This window comes from Heterodontus francisci, unplaced genomic scaffold (genome assembly GCF_036365525.1).
Source record: "Heterodontus francisci isolate sHetFra1 unplaced genomic scaffold, sHetFra1.hap1 HAP1_SCAFFOLD_43, whole genome shotgun sequence".
Lineage (NCBI taxonomy): Eukaryota > Metazoa > Chordata > Chondrichthyes > Heterodontiformes > Heterodontidae > Heterodontus > Heterodontus francisci.
The window spans coordinates 11,093,820-11,102,294 of NW_027141852.1; positions in this window are offsets into that span (position 1 = coordinate 11,093,820).

An 8,475-nucleotide genomic window follows, 5' to 3' on the forward strand; every position below is an offset into this window, starting at 1 on the left:
TGTCCATCCAATCTCACTTTTTACTCTATCCACATTCTAAGGGTGGTGCAGTGGTGAGCACTGTAGCTTCACAACTTCAATGACCCCGATTCAGTTCTGTATACTGCCTGTGTGGAGTTTGCAAGTTGTTTATGTGGGCTTCCACAAGGTACTCTGGTTTCCTCCCACAACGAAAGACTTGTGGGTTGATAGATAAATTGACTGTTGTAAATTGGCCCCAGGGTAGGTGATAGGAGAAATGTGGGGATGTGGTAGGGAATTCTGGGTTAACATAGGATTAGTATAAATGGGTGGTTGATGGTCAGTGCAGACTCAGTGGGCCAAAGGGCCTATATCAGTGCTGTATATCTCTATAACCATTCTCTAAGCAAATGCATTTTTCATGAAGTCCTCATTTCTTTTATTAATGACAATTTTATATTTCCGGCCCTTGCTTCATACGATACCACAAGTGGAATCATGTTTCCATCAACCCGATCAAACCCCTTCACTATTTCCTCATATTGCAATGTTTCTTTAACCCTGACAGACTGTGGAATTTCTGCTGCTTGATTGCAGTTCTTGCTTCCCGCCAGTAGATGTCACCTCACTCCAAAATAGTGAAGTTTACAAATCTGAGAGAGACACAACAGGAAATAATTGTTGACATTATAGTGAATGTGTGGGATTTAGAAATACTAGGAGTGGAGACGAGTTATTATTGAATTTGTCAAACCAAACATATGTTATAATGTTGTGTTAAATCTGTCAGTCTGTTGTCTTGATTCTGAGAGTGATATGGACTCATCGAGTCATTGGGTCATTTGTGGTATGGAAGGAGGCCATTTGCCCCATCGAGTACAGGCCAGCTCTCCATGGAGCGATCCAGTCAGTCCCACTCGTCTGCTCGATCCCCCTAGATCTGTAAATTTATTTCCTTCAAATGCCCATCGAAATTCCTTTTGTAACCAACGATTGTCTCCACTTCCTCCGCCCTCGGGGCAGCGAGTTACAGATCATTACCAATCACTGTGTAAAAAAGCTCTTCCGCACATTCCCCCTGCATCTCTTGTCCAAAACCTTCAATCTGAATCCCCTAGTCCTTGTACCAATATTAATGGGAACAATTTTTGTTTGCCAACTTATCTAAAACTGTCATAGCCTTCGACACCTCTATCAATTCTCCCCTCAATCTCCTTTGATACAGGCAGAAAAAACCCTGTTTTTCTAACCTAACCTTGAAACTAAAACCCTCCATCCCTGGAACTATTCTGGTAAATATCCTCTGCATCCTCTCAAGAATCCGCACATCCTTTCTAAAGATTGGTGAGCAGATCTGAATGCAACACTCCAATTGGGGTCGAACCAGAGTTCAGCATAACAACCCTGCTTATGTACTCAATGTCTCTATTTATAAAGCCCAAGATCCCACATGCTTTGCTAACCACTCTCGCAATATGTCTTGCCAACTTCCAAGAATGATGGACATGTACTCCAGGTCCCTCTATTCCAGCACACTCTTCAGAAATGTAGCATTGAGTATATATTGCCTCTCCCTATTCCTTCTGCTAAAATGCATCACCTCACACTTGTCACTATTAAATTCCATCTGCCACCTGTCTGCCCATCCTGCTAGCCGATAACTATCCTGTTTCAGGCAGTTCATATCATCCTCACTGTTTGCCACTCCTCCAAGTTTGGTGTCATCGGCATATTTTGAGATTCTACTCGATATTCCAAGATCCAAGTCATTAATCTGTAGCAAAAAAAAGCAATGGTTCCAGCACTGACCCTTGGGGAACACCACTGTCGACTATCCTCCGGTCTGACCAAGAACCATTTCATATGACTCGCTGTTTTCTGTCCTTAAAACAATTTCCTATCCAAATGGACACTGACCCTCCTAATCCATGAACCTCAATTTTGTTAACTACCCTTTTATGTGGTACTTTATAAAATGCTTTTGTAAAATCCATATAAACAACATCCACTGCATTCCCTTCATCAACTTTCTCAGATAGTTTATCAAAAAATGCAGTTAGATTCATCAAGCATGAACTTTCATTTATTAATCCATGCCCACTCTCCTTAATTAACTCAAACCTCTCCAAATAACTTGATTTTTTCCCTGACCTGTTGGTCTTGTGCTTATCGCAAGCTCACCACAGAGCATGTATTTGGCAATGTGACTGTCATTCATTTGGCCCAGTCAACAGAGCCGCCTCTGACTCAAGAGGGCAAACATGCTGTGGATCCCTGCACGCTGGTGTACTTCCTCATTCGGCACTCTGTCCTGCCAGGAGATGTCCAATATCCATCTGAGGCAGTGGAGGTGGAAGCTGTTCAGCTGCTTTTCTTGGCTTGCATAAATTGTTGATGATTCTCTACTATAAAGGAGGGTGCTGAGAACACAAGCCTGGTACACGTGGAGCTTTGTATTTACCGTCAGTTTGCTGTCGGTTCACACCCGTCTTCTCAACTTTGACATGACAGCTGCAGCATTGGCAATCCTGGTGCTGATTTCAGCATCAAGGGACAGATTGCTGGTGATTGTTGATCCAAGGTATGTGAAGCTGTTGACAACCTCCAAAGTGATGTTGTCAATGTTGATGGAAAGTGGAGTCTCTACGTCCAAGTGTCTACGTCCAAGTGGAGTCTTGCCAAGATGAACAGCTTGTCGTCAGCTCTGATATACAGGTGAACACTCCCATCTGAGTCACTGAAAGTGTACAATAGCAGCATGGAGAAGAATACACCAATTATAAAGGATGTGATAACTAGACAGTTAGAAAATAATGATATGATTGGGCAGAGTCAACATAGATTTATGAAAAGGAAAACAGGTTTGAAAAAACCCGTTGAGTTTTTTGAGGATGTTACCTGGAGAACAGATAAAGGAGAACCAGTGGATGCTTTGGTAATGTCCCACACAGGAGGTGAGTAAACAAAATTAGAGCACATAGGATTGGAGATAATATACTGGTATGGATTGAGAATTGGTTAACAGACCGAAAACAGAGAGCAGGAATAACGGGTCCTCCTCAGGATGGCAGGCTGTTACTATTGGGGTACTGCAAGGATCAGTGTTGGAGCCACAGCTGTTAACAACCGAAATAAATGATTTGGATGCAGGGATTAAATGTAATATTTCCAAGTTTGCAGATGACACAAAGCTAGGTGAAGTGTGAGCTGTGAGAAGGATGCAGAGAGGCTTCCAGGAAACCTGGAGAGGCTAAGTGAATGGGAAAGAACATGGCAGATGGAATATAATGTGAGTAAGTGTGAAGTTCTCCACTTTGGTGGAATAAACAGAAAGACAGAGTATTTCTTAAATGGTGAGAGTTTGGGAAGTGTTGATGTCCAAAGGGACCTGGGTGTCCTTGTTCATGAGACACTAAAAGCTCTTGTGCAGGTGCAGCAATCAATTTGGAAGGCAAATGGTATGTTGGCCTTCACACGAGGGGTCTTGAGTACAGGAGTAAAGATGTCTTGTTGCAATTGTATAGAGCCTTGGTGAAACCGCGCTGGAGTATTGTGTATAGTTTGGTCTCCTCATCTAAGGAAGGATATACTTGCCATAGAGGGAGTGAAACAGAGGGTCACCAGACTAATCCCTGGGATGGTGGGATTGTCTTGTGAGGAAACTGGGCCTGCATTCCTTAAAGTTTCGAAGAATGAGAGGTGATCTCATTGAAACTGATAAAATTCTTATAGGGCGTGACAGTGTGGATGTAGATAGGATGTTTGCCCTGGTTGGTGAGTCTAAAATCAGGGGACCAAGTCTCAGAATAAGGAGTAGGCCATTTAAAACTGAGATCGAGTTGAATTTCTACACTCAGACGGTGGTGAATCATTGGAATTCTCTACCCCAGAGAGATGTGGCTGTTCAATCATTGAGCATGTTCAAGACAGAAATTGTTAGAAATCTTGATACTCATGACATCAAGGGATATGGGGAGAGCACGGGAAAGGGGCGTTGAGGTAGATGATCAGCCATGATCGAATTGAATGGCAGAAAAGGCTCGACGGGCTGAATGGCCTACTCCTATGTTCCTCTGTTCCTAAGAGAGTTGGCGCCAGCACGCAGCCTTGCTTTACCCCACTGCTGATCTTGAAAGTGTCTGATGTTGCTCCATTGTAACTGATGGAACTGTGCATGTTCTCGTGGAAAGAAGAGATGATGCCCAAGAGTTCAGGAGGGCAGCCGAGTTTCCATCGCAGTTTGAAGAGTCAGTCTCTGCTGACAAGATCAAAGGCTTTGGTGATGTTTATCAAAATATGTGCGGCTCTGTGGCGCAATGGATAGCTTGTTGGACTTCTAAATAATGATAAAGAAGGCACTCAAAGGTTGTGGGTTCAAATCCCACCAGAGTCAGATTTTGGACCAGAGACAGAAGAGCACGACGGAACAGAGAGTTCACAAGTGTGTCAAAAGCACCGACTCAGAGACAGAGTGAGAGAGAGAGGAGCACAGCAGGAGCAGAGCTGGGGTAAAAAATCATAAAGTGACATAACAATGGAGAGTGAGAGCAGGGAAACAGAGAGCCGCTGGGGTGAGTTTACAGGATTTGGTTCTTGCTTCGGTGCAGTGGAAGGAGCTGTTTGATGAGGATCTGTTGAGCTGTGACATCACAGGCAAGCAGGTAGTTGATTGGTTTGGAAAAAGCTGCATGTTTGATGAGTATCTGGTAAGTGATTAAGGTCCATTTTAGTCCTAATGTTTAAAATAGTAAACAAACTAGTGGTAAGCTTAATAAAATATACAACAAAATAAACAATTGAATAAAATAATTAAGTAGTGAATTGAAACACGTTAAGGATGACAGGACAGGTGATGTGTCACAGCTGCAGCATGTGGGAGCTCCTGGATGCCAGTGTGATCCAGGGCAAACACGTCCGCAGTAAGTGTTTAGTTTCTGCGGCAAAACACCTTTGACCACCGGTCCATCAGGCAGTGGTCTGCACGGAATGTCCTCAAGGGCCTACGGGAAAAGGAGATGGTGGATCCTGTCGGATGGTTCCCCGAGCAGACCGTCAAAGTCATTTGGCGGAATGCCTCATCACCAGAACTTTCAAACAAGCACCAAGACGTAGCTTGGCTGGTGGTGAGACGGGCCCTTCCCGTCAGATCCTTCCTGCACACCCGAAGTCTCGCCCCCTCCGCACAGTGCCCCCGCGTTGGCTGTGGTGGGGAAGAGACGGTCGCCCACCTCCTCCTGGAATGTGTCTTTGCAAAGCAGGTGTGGAAAGAGATGCAGTGGTTTTTGTCGAGGTTCATCCCAAGCAGCTCTGTAACACAGGAGTCTGTGCTCTCAGGGCTGTTCCCAGGGACGCACACCGAGACAAACATCAACTGCTGCTGGAGGACTATCAATTCGGTGAAAGACGCCCTTTGCTCTGCCCGAAACCTGCTGGTCTTCCAGCGCAAAGTGTTGTCCACCACCGAATGTTGCAGACTGGCACATTCCAAGGTCCAGGACTCCGTGCTGAGGGACGCACTAAAGCTTGGAGCAGCCGCAGCAAAGGCTCAATGGGGAAAGACCACAGTGTAAGGTTCCCCCACCAAGCTGAACTGAGGGGCTGGATCCATGGGAAATCCCTCGAACTGTATCGTTGATATTTTCTTTTGCTGTAAATGTAAAACTGTAATTGGCATGACAATAGTGAAATGGAAGGGTTGTGAAGAAAATCATGATAGGAGAGAAGGAAACTGATCTCCCTTGCAATGTTTGTATTTTTTGGTGCTGTTTGAAACTGTTTGGCAATGTAATTTTTGCAGATTTGTATGAATAAAGTATATTTTGAAAATAAAAAATGTGTTTGCGGCTCAAAGAGTGAGAAAAAAGGAATGTAGTGGTAGTAGGGGACAGTATAGTAAGGTGGATTAACACTGTTCTCTGCAGCAAAGAGCAAGAGTCCAGACGGCTGTGTTGCCTGCCGGTGCCAGGATTCAGGACGTCTGCTCAGGGCTGGAGCGAAACATACAATGGGAGGGGGAGGATCCAGTTGTCGTGGTCCATGTCGGTACCAACGACATAGGCAGGACAAGGATAGAGGTTCTGCAAAGTCAGTATGAGGAACTAGGCACCAAATTAAGAAGCAGAACCTCAAAGGTAATCATCTCTGGATTATTACCTGAGCCATGTGCAAATTGGCATAGGACAAATAAGATTAGAGAAAGTAATGTGCGGCTGAAAGACTGGTGTGGTAGTAGTGGGTTCTGGTTCGTGGGGCATTGGCACCAGTACTGGGGAAAGAGGTGGCTGTACCGTTGGGACGGTCTACACCTGAACCGTGCTGGTGCCGGTGTTCTCGCGAGCCACATAACGAGGGACGTAGAGACGGTTTTAAACTGAATAGTGGGGGCAAGGGATCAAATTTGGGAAGATATGGTGAATCAAGGAGGTGAGGCAAGGCAAGAGAGAAAGGTATAAATATGGGAAATGATAAACAGACTGTGACAGGAAGGGACAGAATGTACAAATCTAAGAGTAAATCAACAGATAAGGCTAGAGGTTACAAAAATAATAAAAGGACAAAACTAAGTGCTCTGTATCTGAATGCATGGAGCTTTCGAAACAAAACAGATGAACAGAGAGCACAAATAGAATAAATAAGTACGATCTGATAGTCATTACAGAGACATGGCTGCAGGGCGACAGAGATTGGGATGAGAATATTGGAGGTGACATGGCATTTAGGAAGGACAGGAAGCTTGGAAAAGGTGGTGGGGTAACTCTGTTAATTAATGATGGTATTAGCGCAACAGAGAGGGATGACCTAAGTTCAGGAGATCACGATGAAGAAGCAGTTTGAGTTGAGATGAGAAATAAAACAGGCAAGAAGTCACTTCTGGGAGTGGTGTACAGGCCACCGAACATTAACCACACTGTAGGATGGGGTATAAAAAAAGAAATAATGGCAGCTTGTCAGAAAGGTACAGCAATAATTATGGGGGATTTTGATCTCCATATAGACTGGAAATTCTGATGGGCAGAGGTAGCCTAGATGAGGAGTTCAGAGAATGTTTTTGGGATAATTTCTTGGAAAAATAAGTTCTGGAGCCAACCTGAGAGCAGGCTATACTAGACCTGGCATTGTGCAACGAGATAGGATTAATTAATGACCTCATAGTTAAGGTGCCCCTAGGTAGTAGCGATCATAATATGATTGAATTTTACATTCAGTTTGAGGGAGAGAAGAGTGGGTCCCAAACGAGTATTTTAAATTTAAATAAGGGCAATTATAAGGGCATGAAAGCAGAGCTAGCTAAAGTGAACTGGCAAATTAGGTTAAGGGATAAGTCAATAGAGATGCAGTGGCAGATATTTAAGGAAAATTTCAGAATACACAGAATAGATACATTTCAACGAGAAAGAAAAATTCCAAAGGTGGGACTCACCATCCATGGTTCACGAAAACAGTTAAAGATACTATCAAACTTAAAGAAAAAGCCTATAATTGTGCAAAGATGGGAGGCAGGTCAGAAGATTGGACAGAATATAAAAAACAGCAAAGAATTACTAAAAGATTGATAAGGAAGGTAAAATTAGAGTACGAGAGAAAGCTAGCGAGAAATATAAAGACAACTAGTAAGAGTTTCGATAGATATTTTAAAAAGAAAAGAGTTAACAAAGTGAGTTTTGGTCCTATGGAAAGTGTGTCTGGGGAATTAATAATGGATAATTAAGAGATGGCAGATGAATTGAACAGATACTTTGGATTGGTCTTCACTATTGAGGTACAAATAACACCCCAGTATTAGCTGTAAGTCAGGAAATGGAAGGGAGGGAGGAACTCAAGAAAATTACAATCACCAGTGAAGTGGTACTAAACAAATTGTTGGAGCTGCGGGCTGACATGTCGCCAGGTCCTGAAGTGGCTAGTGAGATAGTTGATGCGCTGGTTATAATTTTCCAAAATTCCCTAGATTCGAGAAGGTTCCATTAGATTGGAAAAGAGTGAATGTAACTCATTTATTCAAAAAGGGAGGGAGACAGAAAGCAGGAAACGACAGGCCAGTTAGCTTAACATTTGTCTTAGGGAAAATGTTTGGAGCTATTACAGAGGATGTTATAGCAGGGCATTTAGAAAAAATAAAGGTAATCAGGCAGAGTCAACATGGTTTTGTGAAAGGGAAATCATGTTTAACCAATTTATTGGAGTTCTTTGAGGGAGTTACATGTGCTGTGGATAAAGGGGAACCGGTGGATGTATTGTTCTTCGATTTCCAGAAGGATAAGGTGACATATCAAAGGTTATTGCAGAAAATAAAAGCTCCTGGTGTCAGGGGTAACATATTGGCATGGATAGAGGATTGGCTAGCTGACAGGAAACAGAGAGTCAGCATAAATGGGTCATTTTCTGGTTGGCAAGAAGTAACGAGTGATCCACAGGGATCTGTGCTGGGGCCTCAACATTCTACAATTCTCGAAATGACTTTGATGAAGGGACCAAAAGTATGGTTGCTAAATTTGCTGATGACAAAGATAGGTA